Consider the following 24,432-nt stretch of genomic DNA (forward strand, 5'->3'; position numbering starts at 1 on the left):
TAATCTCCCCCAAATTGCTCAGTTATTTTAAAACAATACTAATAAAAATTCCAGCAGCATTTTTTTATAAAAATAAGCAAACTGATTCTAAAATTTGTATGAAGGGAAAATGAAGTAGAATAGCTAAAACAACTTTGAAAAAGAAAAATAAAAATGATTTCATTCATATGTGGAATTTAAGAAACAAAAGGAATAAGCAAAGGTGGGGGGAAAGAGAGAGGCAAACCAAGAAACTATAAAGATGGTTACCAAGGGGTAGGGATCAAGGGAATGAGTGAAATTAGTGATGAGGGATTAAGGAGGGCACTTATTGTGATGAATACTGGGTGTTGTATAGAAGTGTGAATCACTATATTGTACACCTGAAACTAATATTACACTGTATGTTAACGAGCTGGAATTTAAATAAAAACTTTTTAAAAAGAAGAAGAAAATGGGAGGAATAGTTCTAATAGCTATTAAAGCTTCTATATAGCTACAATAATCAAGAAAATGTGGTATTGGAGGGTAGATAGACATAAAACAGTAGACAAAATAGAGAGTCCAGAAAAAGACAAAAATGGCTGTTTAGTTTTGACAAAAGCAAAAAAGGATTCCAATGGAGTAAAGATAGTCTTTTCAATGAATGATTTTGGAACAGTTCATCATCAATATGCAAAAAGAGTTAACTTTAACCCACTGCACACTTCCTACAAGGCTTATTTCAAAATAGATCATCGATTTCGTTCATATGTGGAATCTAAAAAAAAAAAAAACAAATGAATAAACAAACAAAAGCAGAATCAGACCTCTAAATACAGAGGAACTGGTGATTGCCAAAGGGGAAGGGGATGAAGGATTGGGCAAATCAGGTGAAGGGGAGTGGGAGAGACAGGCTTCCAGTTACGGAATGACTAAGTCATGGGAAGTAAAAGGCACAGCATTGGAAATATAGTCGATGTTAATAGTATTGTATGGTGACAGATGGGAGCTACACTTGTGGTGAACATAACATAAAGTGCAGAGTTGGTGAATTACTATGTTGTGCACCTGAAACTAATGTAACATTGTATGTCAACTCTACTCAAATAAAATTTTTTAAATGGATCATATATTTAAATATAAACATAAAATTATAAAATCTTGAGAAGAAAACATAGGGGAACATCTTTGTGACATGAGTTTAAGAGTTCTTAGGCAAGCCACTAAAAGTACAGTTTGCAAAAGAACAAATTGAAAAATTGAAGTTTATAAAAATTAAAAAGTTTTTGCTCTGTGAAAGACACTGCTAAGAGAAAAAAAATCAAGTTATAGACCAGGATAACATATTTGCGAATCTTTTTTTTTTTTTTAATATTTATTTATTTATGATAGTCATACACACACACAGGGAGAGAGAGAGAGAGAGAGAGAGGCAGAGACACAGGCAGAGGGAGAAGCAGGCTCCATGCACCGGGAGCCCGACGTGGGATTCGATCCCGGGTCTCCAGGATCGCGCCCTGGGCCGAAGGCAGGCGCCAAACCGCTGCGCCACCCAGGGATCCCCATATTTGCGAATCTTATATCTGACAAAGGGTACATATCCAGAATATATAAGGAACTCTCCAAACTTGGCAATAAGAAAATGGACAAATTACAAAGTGGGCAAAGGCCTTGAACAGACATTTTACCAAAGAGGATGTAAGGGTAGCAAATAAACATTTGAAAAGATGTTCAATGTCATCAGTCATTAGGGAAATGCAAATGACCACCACAATGAGATAACACAACATAACTATTAAAATGGCTGAAATAAAAAATACTGACATTATCAAATGTTGATGAGGATGTAAAGCAACTGGAACTCTCATACACTACTGGTAAGAATACCAAAAGGTAAAAAAAAATAAAATAAAATAAGTAAATAAATAATTTTTAAAAAAGAATACAAAAAGGTACGGCCATTCTGAAAAATGGTTTGACAATATCTCAAAAAGTTAAATACCATATGACCGAATTATACCACTCTTGGGTATTTACCCCCGAGCAAAAACTGGCAAATCTTTTTCTGTAAAGAGGTGGATCATTAATATTTTTGCCTTTGCAAGTCAAATGATCTCTGTCACAACTATTCAGTTCTGCTGTGATAATGCAAAAGGAGTCAGAGGTGTTACGTAAATGAATGAGTGTGGCTGTATTCCAATGAAACATTATTTATGAAAACTGGTTGTGAACTAGATTTTACATGAGTGCTGTATGTAGTTTGCTAACTCCTGCCCTAAGGAAATGAAAACTCATGTTCACACAAAAACCTGTACGTGACTATTTAAAGCAGCTTTATTCAAAATTGCCAAACAATGGAAAGAATCTAAATGTCTTTTGGTAGGTGAATGGATAAACACATTATGGTATAGTCAGTCATTCAATGGAATACTACTCAGTAATGAAAGAACAATTGATAAGCAAAAAATTTGGATGGATTTCAAGGGAAGTATGCTGAATATAGAAAGCTAATATCAAGGTTACATACTATATGATTCCATTTATATGACATTACAGAAAAATAAAACTAAAATGATAGAAAACAGATCAGTTATTGCCAGAGGGTAGGTATGGGAAACAATGTAGCTATAGAGATACAGCACAGGGAGTTTATTGAGATGTTCTGTATACTGATTGTGGTGCTGCTAACACACCTTTATGCATATGTTAAAATTCATAGAATTTTCTCATGTTAAGATTTTAACCAATGAAAACAGCTCATTTTACTTTATGATAATTTCAAAAATACAACATAGATAAAATTTAAAACATCTCCCCTTTCTCCCTTAAAGTGTCCAAGTTTGGATGATAAATTATTTGGTCAGCCCATTTACCAGCTCTTTCCAAACAATGGTATCTCCTCTTAATTTTGATCCTTATCTACAGATGAGCAAACTGAGGTCCACAGTTATACAATTATAGAATGGTTGTGCTGACTGAACCTGTGATATCTGAATGCAAAGCTTGAGCTTCAGCTATAAGGCTATCCAGCCTCACATCAGGTGTCTGTTGACTAGATCAGCTGCCTCCATGCAGTTGCTCTGATTTTATCAGGTCATCCTTTTGGGTGAAACTTATCTATGAGTTCTGAGATAAGTTGAACCGGGAGGACCTCTCTGAGGAGTTAACATTCCAAGCCTAAGTAAGAGGAGAAAATGAACCATCTGAATTTCAATGGTAATGAATATTATGGGTATAGGATTTGTGCACCATTTGAGGCAGGATCAGACCTGTGTGTTCACCAAGTGGCAAGAAGGTCAGTGTGACTCAGAGACAGAGAAGGGGAGAGTAGTAGGATAAACTCCCAAGTCATGTAGAGCTTTGCAAGTCACGGTAGGGACTTTGGATTTTAATTTGAATATACTGGAAAACCAATGAAGAGTTCTAAATAGGGAAGTGATTCTTCTGGTTGATGTTTTTGAAATATCACTCTGCACTGTGGGGGGGGGCAAGTGCGAAAATGGGGGCCAGGGTGGGAGCAGTGAGATTCATGATATAGTCTGAAGTCAGGTTGGCAGGATCTGCTGATGGATTGGATAAGAAGTCTAAGAGAAAGAGATGTTTTCCAAGTTTTGTGCTGAGCACTATAAAAGTCTGATCTCAGTGCAGTGACAGAAAAAGAAGTGTTCAGAGTGAGGATGTATTTTGAAGAAAGAAACAAAAGGGCATGATAATTGACTGGAAGAAGGGTGGAAGGAAAAAGGAATAATTAAAGATGACCTCTAAGTTTTAAGTCTGAACAAATGGGCAAATAGAATTACTGCCTAATCAAGTGTAGAAAACACTGAGGAAGCAGTAGATTTGGGAGGGGAATTAAAAGTTACATTTCTTAATCCAAGTGCAAATATCAAGCAGGTGGTTGCTTACATGAATCTGGAGTTCTGGTATCAGGGCAGAATAGATAAATTTGGGGGTAATCACCTTCTAGATAGCCTTTAAAAGTCAAGAAGTGGATGAGATCTCCTAGGGATAAAGTGTGGATAAAGAAGAGGGACAGAGACTGTGCTCATAGGTACTTTTATTTAGAGGTCAGGAAGATGACAGTAGTTTTTCAAGTGAAATTGGGAAAGAACAAACCAATGAGGCAGAGGGAAAATCTGGAAGTCCAAATGAAGGAAGAGTTTCGAGGAAGAGTATCATCAAGTGTGTCAAGTGTTGCTGAGAGTTCAAGAAAGGTAGGAAAGGAATATTTATCATAGGGCTTGGTATTAAGTAGGTTGGTTACTGGTGACCTTAACAAAAACCTGTTCAAACATAAAAAAAAATTTTTTAAATTAAAAAAAATAAAAAACCTGTTCAGAGTAGAGGGAATAAAAGTCTGAGAATAGGAGGTAAGAAAGTGGAGACTAACTCTTTCATGCTAGTCCTCTTTCATAAGGGGTGGAATAGAGGGGCATGGCTTCACGTGGATGATTTTTTAAGTGGGTCCAAATGTGACATAGTTCAAGTCAGATAAGAGCGTCTGGATAATTACCATGTTCCAAGGACACATTGTTAAGGAGCTCTATTGTAATTAGAGTTTTAAAATCAATAAAAGTTATTTTCTATCTTGAAATATAAATGTCGTATATTAAATGATGAAGCAGAACCAAGTTAATATTTAATTCAATACGAGGATAATCTTTGAGGTCAATTCCATACATTTAAATGAAGCAAAAGCCTAGCTCCGAAGATAGCTTAATAACTTTACATCTTTGAGAGGCATCTCTAAAATCACAGTAGCTGATATAGCTATCTTCAGAGCTAGTCATTTAATACATGGCATTGACCTACTTTCCTCTTTAATTATTTAAGAGTTAGCTGTTCAGTTGAATTTTGTCCTTGTGATGTGGAAAAGGACTGTAACTTGTTGTACATTTTTTAGTTAAAATTATAGAGTTCATATAACAAAAGGATCTGTTGCAAATAAATGTGAAATAAATCACTGGATACCAAACTCATTTTTTTAAAACATTGGTTTTCCAGTACGAGGAATTTAGATTACCATTTGATTACCATTTGTTCCCAATTTTTGATGTTAGACAAATCAACTTCCAAGTTACTTGAGTAGTGATTTATATCTAACGCATGCAACTGTGAGAATGGAGATGTCTCCTATTTCATGTTCCTTCAGTAAACAGAATATGAAGTGTTTTCGTGGCTAAGTGAAAAGATGGTCACCTTTCCCATCAACAACAAGGCTGTGTTACCTGCCCAAATATACCAATTCTACTGTTTTATATTAGGCATTATGATTTTTGTATTTAAAAACCTGATTTCTTCCCCCTTCCACTCAAGATTACCTACCTCTGGATTTACTGGCAGATAATGACAAAACGTTGCTCAAACTGCCGAACTGGGACTAGGGCAAGAATTCCACTAGAACAGCAAGCACTGTCTCTCCCTTTGCCCAGCACTGACTCAATCTCTTATAAATCATGATAACAGTCTCTTATAAATTACACAGATATTCCTCCAAGTGAGAAAGAGAAGTTTCATAAAGCCCAGAAATAAAGTAACAGATTCAAACTTTTGCAAACCATCAGGAACTCTCATGACAGAAACCACATATTTATTTTTTTAAGATTTTATTTATTTGAGAGAGAGCAAGAGCGATCATAGAGGAAAGAGTGAGAAGCAGACTCCCTGCTGAGCTCAGAGCCCAACACAGGGCTCGATCCCAGGACCCTGAGATCATGATCTAAGCTGAAGGCACTTAACTGACTGAGCCGCCCAGGTGCCCTGACAGAAACCACATAATAAACTTTAATCAAGTCATTTCCAGTTTGACTTTGAAGACAAAGACAAGTAGAGAAGTGTTTTTTAAAAAATAGAGAAATCTCAAAATAAACTCAACCCAGGACAGGCAAATGATCACTCAGTCACAGATTCATAGATGTGCATATTTTTTAAACGAGTCTTATACATTTTCTGAAATGGTTCATTTTCTGAAACACACACCCATGATTTCAACCCTGGGGGCCATGCTAACTTCCTAGTATAACTCAAAGTCTTCACAAATGTAAATTTATGTGAAACTCTTATAATACCAAAATTCTTAGTAAATAGAAAGCATGATATTGAAATGAATAAATTATAATCTAACTTAAAGTATGTACAAAATTATCTTTTTATTCTTTTTCTTCTCTAGGGTATTTTGAGTGTCAGAGGATGCGTACAAGGTCAACAGTTGACATGAAATAGGTGGAATTTGGAAATAAGTTAAAGCCAAGCAAAAATAATGATCAGAATGAGGTCTTGGGAAGTTCGTACTTGGAAGAAAGAGATTGAGTTGTGTTCTCCCCTAAAAAAAAAAAGGGTAGGGTTTGATTTTAATTTTATTGTGCTTTTGTGTGGAATGCAAAAATGAATATAATGCCATCAGGTAACATTGAAAATAAGCAAGAAAATCAGCAAAAGGTGTGTAATGGCAGAAAAAAATAAGACAAAGAGGTTAAGAGTAAAATAAACACAGAGAACATAGCCCAAGAGGTTCTGTGTAGTATGTTCTCGCAAGAGATAGACCACCCATTTGGCTCTGTGCTCCCCTGCAGCAAGGACAAAGATGTAACACGGTAAATTACATCATGCAGATATGTTTTTTAGAGCAGCCATACTGCTTCCTAGTATTAAAGCCAGAGAAATAGGATGCTAGGTTACACAATTATCAATGCCCTCAACAATCTCCTTTCAGTGACTATCGCAGTGGATATCATAGGGCTGCTTTTTCTAAGTTTCCTTAAGGAGTGACTGTGACATAATACCAAAGAACATTTAAGAGAAGCGTTTAAAAGAGATAATGAAACAATATGGGGCAGGAATGTCTCATGGTTAGTCTGCCACAATATAGAATGAGGATTTTAACCTGTGCCATCCAGTGTAGTAGCCGTTAGCCATGCGAGGCTATTCACATCTATAGCTAATTTAATTAAAATTAAAGGCATTTAAAAATTCAGTTCCTCAGTTATGCGAGCCACATTTCAAGTGCTCAGTGGCCATTTGTGCCTGATCCTATGATGTTGGACAACAGAGATAAAGAATATTACCATCATTGTAGAAGCTCTACTGGACAGTGCTGATAAAAAAGAAAGTGCTGAATATTTTTCAGGCAAGCTTGTCTCAGCCAAGCTTGTGATAGTCACTGAACAATTGTGAGTTCAAGGTTAGGCTCTCATAACCACAAATAGGGCAACAATTGCACATTGTTTGTGAAAGCTAGAACCCTAACTTTAATAAGTAATGCAGAGGTCTTACTAATTTCTTCCCAGGACAGAAATGAATGGTAGTGGGCTTAATGCTTATTGAACAAGCCTAGAGAAAGGTAGTTTATAGTAATAAAAAAAAAAGATGATACACTAGGAAACAATTTAAAGAGTTGGAGAAGGTACTTTACAGTTGCTCAAAGATACGAGAATACAGAGAACAGTTATCTTTCTATCATGGATCTGTGTCCTCCTGCCCCCTGAAATGCTATGACCTTGAAGATTAGACTATACACCTATTAATATTTTTAAACACTAATCATTATCTTCACTTCTAGAAGTTTAGTCAACCTAAGCAGAATATCTTAGAATATCAGAAATACAGAATCTGGAGAACTACTGCAACTGATTTTGTTACAAACTCCTCAGAATTTATAAACTTAGATAATACTCGAAATTATTCACTTTGTCCAACATGCTTTCCACAAAATATGGTAGCAATCCTTCTGGTATGAGCTTTGTACCTATTTTACAAAATATTTAAGCAAAAAATATTGGTCTCATTGCTTCTACCTTTGTTGCCTTGAAAATATTCTCAACACAGCAACTAGGGTGATTCTCTGTAGATGTATATCAAGATCATAGCACTCTTGCATTCAAAGCATTGTGATGGCTTACCACTTCACCCGGAATAAATGCCAAAGTCCCTATAATGTCTCACCATGCCTTCCACAAATCAGCCCTGTTTCCCCTCTTGCCTCCTCTCCTACCGCTTGCTCTGGGCTCAGTCAGCTCCAGCCACATTGGCATCTCTGCTCTTTTTCAAACAAGACACACATGATTCTACCAAGGCCTTTGGTTTTGCTGTGTGTGTTGTCTGCGCCATTCTTCCACAGGACATCATCTGGTTAACTGCCTCATCTCCTTGAGGTCTTTGAAAAAGCCTTATCTTCTTTTAAGAAAGGTTTTATATATTTATTTGATATAGAGAGAGAGAGTGAGAGGGAGCACAAGCAGAGGGAGCAGCAGGCAGGAGGACAGGGAGAAGCAGACTCTCCATCAAGCAGGGAGCCCAATGTGGGGCTCGATCCCAGGACCCCAGGATCATGATCTGAGCTGAAGTCAGATGTTTAACCGACTGAACCATGCAGGCACCCCTAAGCCTCACCTTAATGAGATCATCTCTGGGCGTTCTCTTCAGTGCTGCCACCTGCCCCCCACACACACACATACACACACAGCCTCCTAACCATTGTATCCCTTAGCCTTCATCCCTCACTCTACTTTTATTTTTTTCCACACTGCACTTACCCTATAATATATTATAGTGCTATATAATTGATTTATTCCTTACATTCATTGTCTGCTATATATCTTGCCCATCTAGAATTTAAGTTCCACAAAGACAGAGCTCTTTCTTTTGTTCACTAACATATCTCCAGCACTAAGGAGAGTGCCTGGCACACAGCAGGCAAGCAGGCACTAAAAAATATTTGTTGAATGAATAAATGACATCATAAGAATTCCTCTTTCTGAACATAAAATTGCCCCAGTTTCAACATTGGCTTCTAGTCATTTCCAGATATCAGATCACAAAATTGTATAATTTTATAGCTGAAAAGGCCCTTGGCAATAATGTAGCCCAATCACACCTTTACATATATGAGTAAACCATGACTCAGAGAGATTGAGTGACAACACAGGGCCAACCAGCTAATTTACATCAGAGCTAGGGGGCTACAGATTCTCAATCCACCTACACATTAGGATTTTCCAACACTAGGTATACTCAAAAGAATATGCCACTGAGAATAATACCAGAAGAGGGATGCTAGCGTATTTTCACCTACAGCAGCACCACTACAATAAGTGTATATCCTCATCAGCAGTGAATTTGAATGCATAAATTTACGTCTTCCTTTAAAATGGTGATATAAAAATAATAAAATAGAGTAACATAACTTTAGAAATACATCATATAACCCCTCACCAAACTATAGTTTTTAAATATAGTGAGTGCTTTACTTGGAGTAAAAATTAAGTGTTTCTAGAAAAAAATTAGGATCTAATCATAAAAACATAAATTAAACCTTGATCATTTTCTACTTCCTTTATATTCTCTGTCACCTGGGCTCTACTTTATTCCCGTGCTGACAGCTGCAGTCTTAATGTGCATCTATGAGAAAATAGGTGCTTTTTGGTCCAAACCACTTTTATCTTTGGCTTATTAGAAGCATCCATATATCATAGCCTGGGGAAAGAAGATAAAATAGGGCATCTTTCTTGCATATAAATCATGGCTTGTGGATCATCGCTGTTAATTAAAAATCCTTGCAAGGCTAAATTCAACATGATGGAAGCTTAGGACATCCTTGCTAGAGGACAAACCTGGAAGGCAAAGTATCTTCAGATTTCTCTAAGAAAGAAAGTAGGATTGGGTCACGAGGAAGCCTGGCACTGGAGCGAGGGTTAACATTTCTTGTGCATTCTCTACTGCACCATAATTTGCTGCTGACTAGATGTGGTGTTACTTTTTTTGTTCTAGTGGTATTTGCCTGTTTCACTATTGGGCGGCAACATAATCATTTCAATATTAACTAGTATAGGAAAGACACAGACTTGATCATCTAACGTGTGAATTTTACAAGGTCAAAACAAAATAAGCAGAATTTTGACCATCCCGTTTTAGCGACATATTAAAAAAAGAGGCGCATTAGCCTTGAGACTGGCTTGCATGGTTAGTTGATACCCTTAATGCATAAAGGAGAATGGTGAGTATAGGTGTCTCTTCGAGTATGAATGGATATTTATTTTAGCGTTGTGATTACTTATGCTCCTGGTCGGTGCCAGTCAGTTCAATAGGATTATATTCCAGAAATTGATTTTTCCCCAATGAGTAAATAATGAAGCAATTTAACCTCATCTGCTTCCTAATCTAAAACCTTTCACTGGTACTGTGAGGAAAGGCAGCTGCCTCAGCTTGCGATGTGCTCATGCACAAGGCCAATAAACACCTTTGGGTTTTATATGAAGGTCATGGAAAGCTGATCATTTGGCAAATGTGTACAGTTGAAGTTCATCTTCTGTTTCTTGCAGCCATCAATCCTGGCTTGCAGAGATGTCTCCACCTACGTTAAAGGGTGAACACAATCCTTCATTAATCATGGACATGGTTGCTGCCCCAAGAATTTCTCTTTCATTTATTTTAATTTAAGTGTTTATTCAGATACTGGCATGGAAAGAAAACAGTACTTAGCTGGAAATGAAAATAAAAAGACAGGTGGAAAGTAGTAATTGCTTAGATTATGAATTATCTGAGCTTGCTTTATATATTGCCTGTTATTTTATTACTGCACAATCTGTGGCTTCTTGAAGGATCCTAACACACCTGGAAATCAAAATTAGCCTTCACTATTGGACTCTATTGTCATAGATGAAATCACCTAATGGTCAAAATTGTCCCACTTGCTTTTTTCATGATTCATGTGGCTAATAATAAAGATGGTACCCAATAGTAACACAAATTTACTGCATGCCAGTCAGGCCACTGACACTTTACTCACATCATCTGATTTAATTTTTTAGAATTGGGCGTCCAGCTGGCAATGGCTTCAGAAATCAGGATCCGGCCATTCAATTCCAGAATCTGGGTGTTTGGGCACTGCACTTCACAGCTTCCATAGTTACTGACACACAACAAAAATCATTATCCTTCAAGCCATTCATTCACTGGTTATACCTCCTGTGTACATAGGGGACTATTTTAGAGAGGTATCTTTGGGAGCTTCCCATTCATTTGAGGAAATAAAAGATAAAAGGGCTGGAAAATGTTATAAAAAGTGATAACTTAATTGAAAATTATTTTTCGTTTCCTCCCCCAATATTTTAAAAATTGGTACTATCTTTCCTATCTGATAAAATTTAGAACTTTGATGCAATTTTGATTATGCCTTTATTTTTAGTTGTCTGAGATTGTTAATGAAAAAGATGCTTATGATGTTGAAAATTTAAAAATAGATAAGTCTGTCTTTCCTGGCAGGCAGCATTTCAATATATAGGGTTGAGATTAAGTGGCTTGCAAGAGGATACTGTAAATTCTGTTAGGAGAAATGTGCAGGCAGTCTTAGAAAATATTTTTCTCATTTAGTCCCCCAAACATTTGTGGGGTGCCCACTGAATACCAGACGATGTGCTAAGCACTAAGACCTATCAGTTTGGGGTTAATTGCTCCACTTAACTACTCCCCAAAACCATTAGACTTTCCCCAAACTGTATTTTTAATTTTCTAATGATTTGATTTCCCACCAGGCATTGTCTTACAATCTGTAAGGAAGCACATCTGCTATGTTCAGTAGACAATCCCAAGTGCCTAATAGAATATTTGGCACCTGAGTACACAGATAAACCCAGTTGTTCCTGTCTTCCTTGTAGTTAGGTGTGAACATATATCTGAGTAATGGTCAATGGAATAGAAGCCAAAGGCCTAGGTGACTCTTCCAGGAATGGTCCATAGAAACCTTCCACTCATGACCCTTTCTCTTTTTCCACCCATAGGCTAAATGTAGAGGACTCCAAAGACCTCAGGGAGAGCATACCTATAAGATGGAAAGAGCTTTGGTCCTTGAATGGAACACAGCCACCTCTTCCTCTTGTCAACCCTCACAGAGTGGAAAGGGAAAAAAAATAATTTTTTGTTGTGTTAAGCCAGAGTTTCCCAGGTTTATATGTTGCAAAAGCTGGGCTTATTTACCTTAACTAATACAGAGGAATGAATGAGCATGCCTGTCATCCAGGGGTTCTCAGATTAATTTTTCACCTTTGGAAATGTCTTTCTCTTTCCTATTTGAAGAACTTTTTAGAAATCATTGGATAGTCGAAAAATACAAAAGATAATTTTATGACAGTTGCATAAAACGTGCTCAGAGGAACTATGTGGGAGTGTCATAATGGGAATCTGAAAATCATTTGCCTCCACATGTGTAAAATAAGCCAATCCCAAAGAGTATGAAAATAAAAGACAAAATTCATGCCCTCAGGGAACTTGCATTCTGGTGGGGAGGAGAGGAGGCTTAGAAACTTACAACTCTGTAAGATTCCTCAAGCAATCCTCTCTCCTCTCTCGATGGTTTCTCCCAGACAGTCTTGCCTATGGCTTTATCATGTGTATGTTGACAACTTCTGGTATGTGTCCCTACCCCAGAATACTTCCTCTGAGATCCAGGAAAGTATGGTCACTGCTTACCTGTCACATTTCTGTATGTGTCACCAACATCTCAAAGTCACTATGTCCAAAAGTGAACTCAGAATTGGCCCTCACCAAACCTGGTTCTCCTCCAGTGTTTTCAACACAAATAGTGGTACCCCCATTCTCCCTCGACAACTATGCAAGTCCCAAGTTTGTGAATCATTCTTAACACCTTCCTTTTCCTCATTCCTTATCTCATCTCAACCATTGAGTCCTGTCAATTTAACCTTCTCAGTATTTCCTAAGTCCTTCCAATTCTCTCCATCTTGGCCTCTGTTTGATCCTAAGCACATAGCAGATGGTACCAAACTACTGCCCCATAAATATTCCAATATATCTTTTATCTATTACCCACGTTGCATCTGGAATGACATTTTAAAAATAGAAATATTATTATGCGTTTTCTTAATTGAATGCCCTTTGATGACATCCCATTTTCCACAGGGAAAAATAAAATCCTTAACAATTCCAGTATTCTTGAATTTTCTGGCCTCCATCTACCTCATCACTGCCACCTCACACTGATCTCTCTCCATGGCTCCATCACCCTGGCCTGTTTCTCAAATGTGTGCCATGCTCCTTACCCTATCAAGGTGTTCTCTCACCTGGAATGTTCTCCCCATTCTATTTTGTGTCAGCAAAAACATCATACCCAAAGGAATCTGGCCCTGCCCTTCTGTTGCGTATCGGGTTCCTTTCCCTCTTCTTATACAGTAACTTGTAATTGCAATTAAATATATCATTAGTATTAGTTATTTAATTGTGTCCTCCCCTATTTGACCATATGCCCTGTGAGAACAGAGAGAAGGCCTATTTGTTGACTGCTATATTCTTAGTGCCTAGTATGGGTCCAGCACAAGGAAGATACTCAATAAATCTGTGCTTGATTATGGGCACCTGGGTAGTGCAGTCATTTGAGCACCCAACTGTTGGTTTCAGCTCAGATCGTGATCTCAGGTCAAGAGACTGAGCTCTGTGGTGGGTTCTGTGCTCAGTGGGGAGTCTCCTTCAGAATCTCTCCCTCTCCCTCTGCTTCTCACTCTCTCTCTATCTCCCCATTCTCTCTGTCTCTGTCTCTCTTTCTCTCTCAAACGTGGCTGAAATGAACCACAGTCTGACTGGCTTGCTTGAAAGAGAGACTCCGCTCCTTGGACAAGCATGGGGAGCAGGTGAGTGAGTGTTCTCTGTTCCCTGAGTCAGTGGAACTGAGATGAGAATCAGCCTCGGCTTGTAAATTCTCACCAATAAAACTGCCTCAAGAAAAATCCCTCTGGAAAACATTTCCCAAGTGGAAGTCTCTGTGAAAGGGACAGGGTCCTCTTCTAGGAGAAGAGACAGTGAGGATGAGTAAACCTCTTTGGGAGTAAGAAAGCAAGGTCAGAAGTGAAAATGACTCCAGGTCTGCTTTGCTTTCAGTTTTTCCATGTAATTTATTTTCTTGGCAGAGAGTTTGGAATATTAAAGTCTCAAGAGATGGGGAGAAATGGTCTGTCTAGTATTCACCTGGATATTGCATAAGCAGTATCTGCACTTCCTATGACTTCCCATGCCCTGTTTGCCAAGTTCAGGGGCCAAAGACACCCTCCTTTTGTAGTTTGTGTAGATTTCTCCAACAGGTCCACTTTTTCCACTGTTTCCAGATACACAGGACAGTGATTACTTAAGTCAATCCTCTTTCCTCCACTTCCACAAATTAAATAACTCCTGTCAGCCACTATGGATTTTCGAGATGTCAGGGGAGGAGTTCCAACTTTAACTGTCCATGAGATTGTAGCAGGCCTTTTTGAAACACTGGCCTGGCAGTGTGTGGGTAATGACCCAGCTACAGTATTATTGGATATGGTTTTAACACAAAGCTTTTGAAAGACATTTGGCAAAAACTAACTCTTTCTGTAAAGCTCAACTGGAAATAAAGTGAAGTTTGCTCCGCCCATGGCCTTGTTCACTCCTAAGTCACTAAACATTCTATTACTTTAAAGGATGTCTTTGTTTGCTTGTTTGTTCTATTCCTATAGGCAGAATACCAAAAAAATAAAAGAGAAAAATCACTTCCCCCCCCCCCCAGGACTTAGAGCCCTATGCTGAAATCCATGGAGAAGGGGAAAATTTGTTGAAACAGGCAGTTATGTGTCAGTGAAATGGTTCTCTCACTGATTCCTGTGCTGGGGTGATCTATAGACCAACCAGGCTAGGATTACTTGGTACTTGAAAACTAGTTTTAAGACATCTTTTATTTCTCCTCACTAGCCAAGCATTGTCTGAGAATGACTGTAGCTCTGTGTATCAATTTCATGTCAAATATGTTAAAGTTCATTATGGTTTTTTAAAAGCCTCTCTCCCAAGTGATGGTGGCAATTCAATTCAGAGTTATCATGTGCCAAAGAACTAGTTCTAACTCAATTCCTTCCTAGAAGTTGGAACACAGAGAGTTTCTAAGTTTTGAGCTTCCCTGGAAAAATCCGGAATATAATCCATGCTCTAATCTCTAGAAAGCAGGCTGGTACCTTGTCTTTCCTGGACTAGCTTTCTCCTGACTTTCTAAATTGCCTACATCTCTGTTTTACCTTTTATGAAGAGCAGAGCCCAAGCACAGTTTATTATTATTGCATACCTGAATGTACTGCCCTGATATCATTTACTTGGTGGGGAGAGGGAAGATGTAGAGAAAATGTAACAGGTCAGAGCTGTCCTTGCTTTTTTCCCAGGGCTGCTGTGCATGGCCAGCCAGTCAGCGCATATGCTGCACAAAGGCACCCAGCCCGGAAGCCGGCATGTACTTCTCTTGCCAAGGCATACACTTTAGCATGGAATTGTATTCTCCCAGAGGAAAGGGTGCCTCTTTTCCACAAAAAGGCAAGTACAGTTTACTAAGCCAGATGCCAGTGGGGTTGTTTCAGACCAGGGTGGGGTCGGGGGTGTTTTATTCCAACTCACCCAAGAGTAGTATATAGACTAATGGGATCCTGCCCAGATCTTTACACCAGAGCAGCAACCCCACTATTTGATAGGTTACAACACACACAGAATCCTAGCTTATACATGATGTAAGCTGATGTCTTAGTTCAGACTCCTTAAAGTCAGAGCCTGAGACAGAGTGACCACCTGTCCCTCTTCGCCCTGGACCAAGGGATTGCCTGGGATGTGGGACTTTCAGTGCTAAAACTGGGAAAACCCTGGGCACATCAAGCTGATTTGGCCACCCTATCAAGTGACATATTGAGGGAGTATTTTTAGGCAAAAGTAAGTGAGGGGAGCAGGATAATGCTTGGGAAGAAAGCTAAGAAAGGAAATAGTCTCGGCTGGAGAATTTTTTCAACCTGGTCTGTGGGGAACTCTGAGAGATGAACTAGTTAGTTCCATCTTGAGGCAGGAGAGCCCATTTCTTTAACCTTTGTCAGGCAGTTGTTGGCCAGTGGCTGTTCCTGGGGGGTGAAGGATATGTAACTTCCTGAGTGAGGCAGCCCCCCCTTAGGCAGAGAGCAATGAGCACAATTCTACAGAGAAGAGGACAGCTGTAGGCCATTTGCAGCTAACACTCAGAGTGTGGGGAATGGGTGCAGCAGCCCAGTGAAAGCAGTATGTGTGGGGGCCCAGCATCCACTATAACCTGTTATTGATACCTACATTGTTGGCCTGACTCAGACTCCAGGGAGCACGATAGAGGATAACACAGCATTCATATCACCTGGTGCCAAAGAGAAAGAAAGCTTTGGAAAAGCCGATGATCCTTAAGGATCAGATCAGGAGTAAGAATACCATTCATGACAGCAAAGCCCCCATATCCATTCATGAAGAAAGTCATCTCCAGGACCATAACTCTACTCTACAACTACTGTGTCTCTACTTGTCTCCACGATAAAAGAATGGGAGCAAGAAGAGTTCATGATGCTCTCCCAGTGTCTTGGAAAACCCTGGAAGCAGCACCAATGTCCCTGATAGGGTGGCCAACTCATTCTGGTTTGCTTGGGAGTTCCCTGGTTTTAGCAAAGATAGTCCCACATCCTGGAAAATCCTACCATCCTAGGTAAACCAGTCCCATGGGTCAATCTAGTTCCCAGAATTTCAACAACTCATTTGTCATCAAGGGGGAGGATTTTCATTCCCTAGATGGTCTCGAAGGTGAACAAGTCAATTGATTGCACTAAAAATCTGGAATCCTTTAGGTATTGTAACACTAATTCATGTTAAATGCCAATAAAACACTAGCTACTGTAAAGTAGAGTAAAAACAACCACGGATAAATAAGGCAAGTAATATAGATAGGGAAATGAATTCCAAACTGAGATATCTGGATTCTACAGAGCACATAAGTGGGGGATAATTAGAAGACTGAGTGGTTGTTGACAAGACTGGAGATTCACTTTAGGAAGATTAGTCTTGAAGGTAGTTTGTAGAATGTAGGGAAACAGAGAAGTCCTAAATTAAATAAAATATGAACTTATTTTTCTTTGGGTGACTTTGTCTAGTGGGTTGACAGGAATAATAGTCACACCCTGTTTCTCTTCACTCTGATCTCATCTTTTTTTAATTTAATTTTTTATAAATTTATTTTTTATTGGTGTTCAATTTGCCAACATATAGAATAACACCCAGTGCTCATCCCATCAAGTGCCCCCCTCAGTGCCCATCACCCAGTCACCCCCACCCCCCGCCCACCTCCCTTTCTACCACCCCTAGTTCATTTCCCAGAGTTAGGAGTCTCTCATGTTCGATTTCCCTTTCTGATATTTCCCACTCATTTTTTTCTCCTTTCCCCTTTATTCCCTTTCACTATTTTTATATTCCCCAAATGAATGAGACCATATAATATTTGTCCTTCTCCGATTGACTTATTTCACTCAGCATAATACCCTCCAGTTTCATCCACGTCGAAGCAAATGGTGGGTATTTGTCGTTTCTAATGGCTGAGTAATATTCCATTGTATACATAAACCACATCTTCTTTATCCATTCATCTTTCGATGGACACCGAGGCTCCTTCCACAATTTTGATCTCATCTTTGAAATTTCCAGTTACATTCTAGAAGCTGGTTGTGTTTGCATAATATATCCCTGGAAGGAAATTGGGGGAAATAAAATATTTCCTCTGAAGAGAAGAACTGGATGATTGGAGAGCAAAATGCAGGGAAGTAGTTAATCACCTGCCATTTTGGAACTTTTGCATTTTGAACAATGTGAATGTATTATCAATTCACAAATTAATAATACAATTTAAATTAATAACAAAAATCAAAAAAAGAAGCTAGGAAGAAGGAAAAATCAGGATGAACTGGACTGAGCTACATTTTAGAATTCTATATTGAATTTTTCAGGCTGAAATGAGTGATTCTAAATTTCATTTATTTATATTAATCAACAAATAATTGATGGATTTAGTTTGATTTTATAAGTGATGTAAACATGAAATTACATGCAGTTATTCTGGGTTTTTTTCCTGTGTAAAACAATCAAGAACATAAAGATAAAACACACATGCACACAGAAGTTACAATTCAATTTAAGCAGTGTGATATGATGGAAAGCACATGGTTTAGGGGGTGAGTCAACTGGGTTTAAACCCTAATTGTATCTTTAATAGCTATTGACTTTTCGGGCAGGTCAGTTGACCTAATTGAGCCCATTTTCTTGTCTGTAAGTAATAATTATAGCTACTTCAAAGGGCCACCATAGAGATTACCTCAGAATCCATATGTGAAAATTCATAAAAAGAGGAAAGCTCTCCCTCCTCTGCCTAAGCATCAATAGTATACTCTGCAGATGGTGATACATAAATATGAGCTAAGTAATAAAATACATGATTGTGTGATGATAATTAATTTGGCATCAATACTGTAGAAGAAAATCAAACCAGAATTTTGGATATCTGGGTTCTAGCCTCAACACTCTTTGACCTTAAAAGAATTACTTAACTTCCTTGGTATTGAATTCTTTCTCCCTAAGATGTTTTTCCCTCAATCTACATGACTCACTCACTTACATCCTTCAAATCTTTACTGAAGACTTTTCATGAGGACTTCCTAGAATACCTACTTATAAACCTCTTCTTCCCTGACTCTCTAGAGTACTTATCACCATCTGCCATGCTATTTATTTTATTTGTTTAGTATGTCTTCACTCCCTTATTTATAGTATAAACCCCCATGAGAGCAGCAGTTTTTGTTTATTGTGTTCCTGGCTTTATCTTGAGCATCTATAGCAGTGCTTGATATGTAGGAGGCATTACAGTTTTATTCAATGAATGTATATGTAAGTGTCTACATTGAGGGATTGACAAAGGAGAACTCTAAAGTCCTTTCTAGGTCTACCATTTTGTGGAAGATAATATTACTATTTTGTTCAGTTAAAAGTTATCTTAAACAATTTTAGTTCTATGTTACTTGAAAAACTAACTTTAGCAATGACATTTTCCATGATTACATGAATGAGACTGAAGTGGTAGTTCAAGATGGTGGCATACGAAGACCCTGAACTCACCTCCTCATATGGGCACACAAAATCTACAGCTGCACAGAATAACTCTCTCTGAAGAAGACCTGAAAATTAGCTGAAGAGCTCCTCTACAACAAAGGATAAAAGAGACAGGAAGGATATTGAGACAGGAAGGAGAGGCAGGACACAGTCTTGCCACAAACCCCAACCCTGACATGATGACCTATGAGTGGGAAGGATCTTACAAATATGGAGCATATCCCTGAGGAATGAGGGGTTTGAGCCCCATATCGGGCTCCCCAATCACTGGGGCCTTCCCCAAAGAGAAGAGCCCCCAAGACATCTGGCTTCGAAAACCAATGGGGCCTATGTGCAGGAAACCAAAAGGTTATAGAAAACTGAGACTCCACTGTTAAAGGGCCCATACACAGACTCATTCACCCCAGGATCCAGTGCAAAAGCAGCAGATTGAAAAGATTTATCTTTTAAAGTTTGTGAAGTTTTTTTATAGCCCAGAATGTGATCTATCTTGGTAAATATTCCCAAGTGAGCTTGAGAAGCACATATATTCTGCTGTTGTTGGGTCAAGTGTTCTATAAGTGTCAATGAATTTCAGTTGATTGAAGGTACTGTTCAGTTCAATTATATGCTTACTGATTTTCTATCTGCTGAATCTGTCGATTACCGATAGAGGAGTATTGAAGTCTCTAACTATACTTAGGAATTTGTTAATTGTTCCGTATAGTTGTCCAGTTTTTCCACTAGATCTCTCAGCACATTGATCACTGTATTAGTCTCCTAGAGCTTCCATAATAAAGTACCACAGATTGGATGGCTTATACAATAGAAATTTCTTTTTTCACAGTTCTGGAGACTAAAAGTCTGAAATCAAGGTGTCATCAGGGTTGGTTGCCTCTAAGGCTTCTATATGGCCATCTTCTTGTTGTATCTTCACATACTTTTCCCTTTGTGCATATCTGTGTCCTAATTTCCTCTTCTTACAGGAATACAACTTATCTTAGTTTAGGGTCCACCCTAATGACTTCATTTTAACTTGATTATCTCTTTAAAGACCCTATCTCCAAATACATTCACTTTCTGGGGTACTAGGGGTTAGGACTTTGACATAGGAATTTTGGAGGGACACAATTCAGGCTATCACATAGTTAAATTACCAATTTTATACTCTAAAGTCTCTACCATATCTGAATCTGGTTCTGATTCTTGCAATGCTTAACAGATTTTGTTTTGCTTTTCAGCATGCTTGTAATTGTTTAGTGAAAGGTAGACATGATGTATTGAGTAGAAGAAGCTGAGATAAATATGCCTTTAGTGTAAGCTTTTATGTGTATCTGTCTAGGAGTTAGGCCATTTACTGTTTGCTATAGCTGTGCAGTCAGGAACTAAAATGTCATCTAGTTTTCTGGGTTTTGCCCCCCTACCATTATCTTTGGGTTTTCCTAGAGATTCCTTCTTAAATTGGGTCTGAGGCTTGTAGTTCGTTCAGCTGTAAGCCCCTGTTATTATATAGGGGCCAAATTGATGTGATGTTAAAATGTGGTGGTTGAGGGGAGGCTGGACATTCTATAATGTTATGATTAAGGTTCAGTCTTCAGTGAGCCCATGACTATCAGAAGTGGTTCTCAGTGTTTTCTCTCTCCTTAAGTGAGACAGGAAGACTAGAGGGACCTGAAGTTGGCTATTTCCCTTCCCCTGGACCAGTTAGACTGTGGTAGAATCTAAGTGGATTAGACTCTGGTAATATAGATTCCCTTAGGGCCAGCTGTTGTTAATAGAATGCTCTGGGCTCAATTAAAAGTTATTGTTCCCATATCCTGACTGATACCGGTAGCAAAAGGGGATTTTTCTCTGATCTTCACTCTGAGAGCCTATCAGACTCCTAGAGGTAATGCTCATAAAATCATGGAGGCCTATTAGACTGAGCTCCAGGCATTTTACCTCTCAAGCTAGCTCACAGTCCATCTCTAGCCATTAGATATTCTTTCATAGGAACATTTGAAACCTACTAAGCTCCTGTAGCAGCTTCTGTTCAGGGTAAACTGTAATTCTCTGTATCCTGTGTGTTTCTAGTTTCCAGGGTAACGGTTTGCCCTGTAACCTCAATTCTCTAATAGATCTAAGAAGAGTAGAGTTTTAGTTTGTTTATAAGCATTTTTCTTGTTGCAAAGATGGAAGCAAGGACTTCTAAGCTCTTGATATGTCTGACTAAAAGGCAGAAATAAAAAATGTTTATTCTTGAAAATTAAGAAAAATAAGTAAAAAGAACAAAGTCATGCATATTTGCATCACCCTGAAATACAAAGTTAGAGTATTTTTTCTACCTGTATATTTGTTTTATGTAATATTTAAACATACAGAGAAGGGATCCCTGGGTGGTGCAGCGGTTTGGCACCTGCCTTTGGCCCAGGGCGCGATCCTGGAGACCCGGGATCAAATCCCACGTCGGGCTCCCGGTGCATGGAGCCTGCTTCTCCCTCTGCCTGTGTCTCTGCCTCTCTCTCTCTGTGTGTGTGACTATCATAAATAAAAAATTAAAATAAAATAAAATAAAATAAACATACAGAGAAGACAGAAATACTATAATTACCATTTACCCTTGTTCATAGTTTGCCCCATTGTTTTCTGGGTCTTTTCTTTTTAAGAAGTACAATGTAATAAGAGTTGATACCTTGTTTGTGCCCTTCTCAATTCTTTTCTCTTCATAGAGAGAACCATCATCCAGATTTTAACCTATACTTTTCCTTATACCCATTTTGTTCTTTTTTTTTTATAACAAATGCATACTATTAAACCTAACACAAACAGAATCATACAGTTGCTATTCTTAATCAACATTTTGCTTTGGTGATTTATTCATGTTGAAACATGCAGACCTGGTTCATGTGTTTTAACTATTTCTTTTTTAATGTAAATTCAATTATCCAACATAAAGTATATACCTAGTTTCAGATGTAGAGTGCAATGATGTATCAGTTGCATTGAACACCCAGTGTTCATCATATCACATGCTCTATTTAATGCCTATCAACAACTCTTTCTGATTCTTGGTACTATATGATCTTACCCACTTTGCTAATCCCTTCTCCTATTAATGGACATCTAGGTTGCTTCCAGTTTTTTACTCTTACAGGCAATGCTGCAATGACCATTCTTATGTGTCTCTGTGTGCACATGTGAGTTTCACCTGAGTCTCTGGTGTAGAATAAAAGAACACAGGCCTCAATAGCAGCACTGCGCCAGTTCATATTTCCACCTTAATAGTTAGCAGTACCATACTCATCATCAGTCTGTATATTGGCACCATATTATTCAGAATACCAAGGTGAGGATTTAATACTCAATTGAATAGGAGTCATTGGAGATTTCAAGCAGGGAGTGATAAGATCAGATTGACAGTGAGATTTATTTGGAAACAGTGCAAAGCATGAATTGACCTAGAAAGTTGAGAAATTGGGAAGCCACCACACTCCACCAGTACTTCTGGATGTGTCATATGTTGAAGTTCTCAAACCATAAACTATTTCAAACTAGATGGAATTCTGAAAGAAACAATCTGGGTAAATAAAATAAGATTCTTCTTTTTCTGTTTATTTGCAATCTGACAGCAATCCTTTTTATCTTATCTCCCCAATTTTCCTTTCTAGCATCCCAATTCCTGGACACCATATTGCATCTTTATGCTCACTTATGCTTCTTTCCTTTCTTTTTCCTCTCTTCAAAATAGGAGCTGAAATCACTCACAGCAAGAGCATTGGAGTTGATCATCTCCCTCAATAATTCATACTTTAAAACTTCATTCTTTTATATCAAAGTAATACATACACATGGCAAAAATTAATACAGAAAAGATTATAATGAAAATCAACCATCTCTAGGCCTAGCCAGTCACACCTTCAGGGGCATTCTCCAGGTACCACCTCTTTAACCTTTTTTAGTTCTTTGGAAATTTATCTTAGTAACTGCAAATAACTTAACATCCTTATGCATCGACTTCTTGCTTTATCGACTTTAAATTATATCTGTTTATTACCATATATGAAAAACATAAATTTCAAAAAAAACCAATTCCTTACCTCTTACTTCTATTTTTTCTTAATTATGCTAACTATAGGATTTCCTATTGATTCCTTTTATAATTTTAAGTAATATACATAAAACTCCACCTTCCTTATATATATTCTTTCTAGTTTATCTAAATTATAGTATTATTTTTCTATAACTTGCTTTCATAGCTTTAAACAATGCACACGAAACTCTATTTCACATCCTATCAACTTTTTTAAAAAGATTTCATTTATTTGAGAGAAGAGAGAGTGAGCACAAGGCAGGGGGAAGGGCAAAAGGAGAAGGAGAAGCAGACTCCATACTGAACAGGGAGCCCAATGTGGGGCCCAATCCCAGGACCCTGAGATTATCACTTGAGCCAAAGTCGGACACTTACCTACTGAGCCACCCAGGTACCCCACATCCTATAAACTTTTAACTGTTACCTCTCTACCTGTCCACCTTGTGAAATGAAGATTCCTCCTTTTTTCCATCTCTTCCTTCCATGTCTCATCTGTCATCAGTTTCCCTTTATTTTACATTAACAAGGCTCCTAAGTTTTTCATTCCAGTCTGTAGTCAAATTTAAGCATTTCACTCTTTATCTAAATATTGTCAAGGATAAACACCAAAAACATTATTACAATGATGAAAATATTATTCACTCTTGCATCAACTAGTATTTACTTTCCCATGAATACCATCAATCCTGGATCTCTTTACAGGGAATATTCCTATTATCAGGGTAAATTGTAGACTCATTTCTTACAGTTCATCAGTTGCTTCAAATCATATCATAATTTTCTTTTTAAAAAATATTTTATTTGAGAGAGAGAGAGGGAGAGCACAAAGGTTAGGGAAAGGGAGAAGCAGGTTCCCTGTGAGTAGAGAGCCCAATTTAGGGCTTAATCCCAGGACCTGAGATCATGACCTGAACTGAAGGCAGACACTTAACCAACTGAGCCACCCAGGGGCCCCCATATCATAATTTTTCTCTTTTTTTCCCCATATGATAATTTTCTTGAGCTTCCAACTAGATTGGCTAAAATTAAAAAGCCTAATAATACCGCTGTAAAGGATGTGAAGCAACTAGAATTTTCAAACCCTGGTGGTTAGAGTGTTAATTGGCACAGTCATTTTGGGAAACATTTTAGCGACATGTATTAAAACTGAATATATACATGCCCTATGATTAAACTTCTCCAGCCTCATGTATATAGCCCCAAAGAAATGTGAACATATATGGACCACAAACATGTACAAGAATGACCATAGCAGCAATTCAAATACCTTTCAATAGTAGAAGAGATTAACAAATTCATACAGTAAAATATTATACAGCAATGAGAATATGCTGCCGTGTGCAACACATGAATGATGATATTGAGTAAAAGAAGCAAGACCCAAAAGAGTAATGTACTATAGATTACTTTGTATTGAATTAAAGGACAAGAAGAAATATTTTATAGAGTGTTATAAGTCAGGATTGTGTTTACCCTCAGAGATGCAGGTA

This window comes from Canis lupus, chromosome X (assembly GCF_003254725.2).
Source record: "Canis lupus dingo isolate Sandy chromosome X, ASM325472v2, whole genome shotgun sequence".
NCBI lineage: Eukaryota > Metazoa > Chordata > Mammalia > Carnivora > Canidae > Canis > Canis lupus.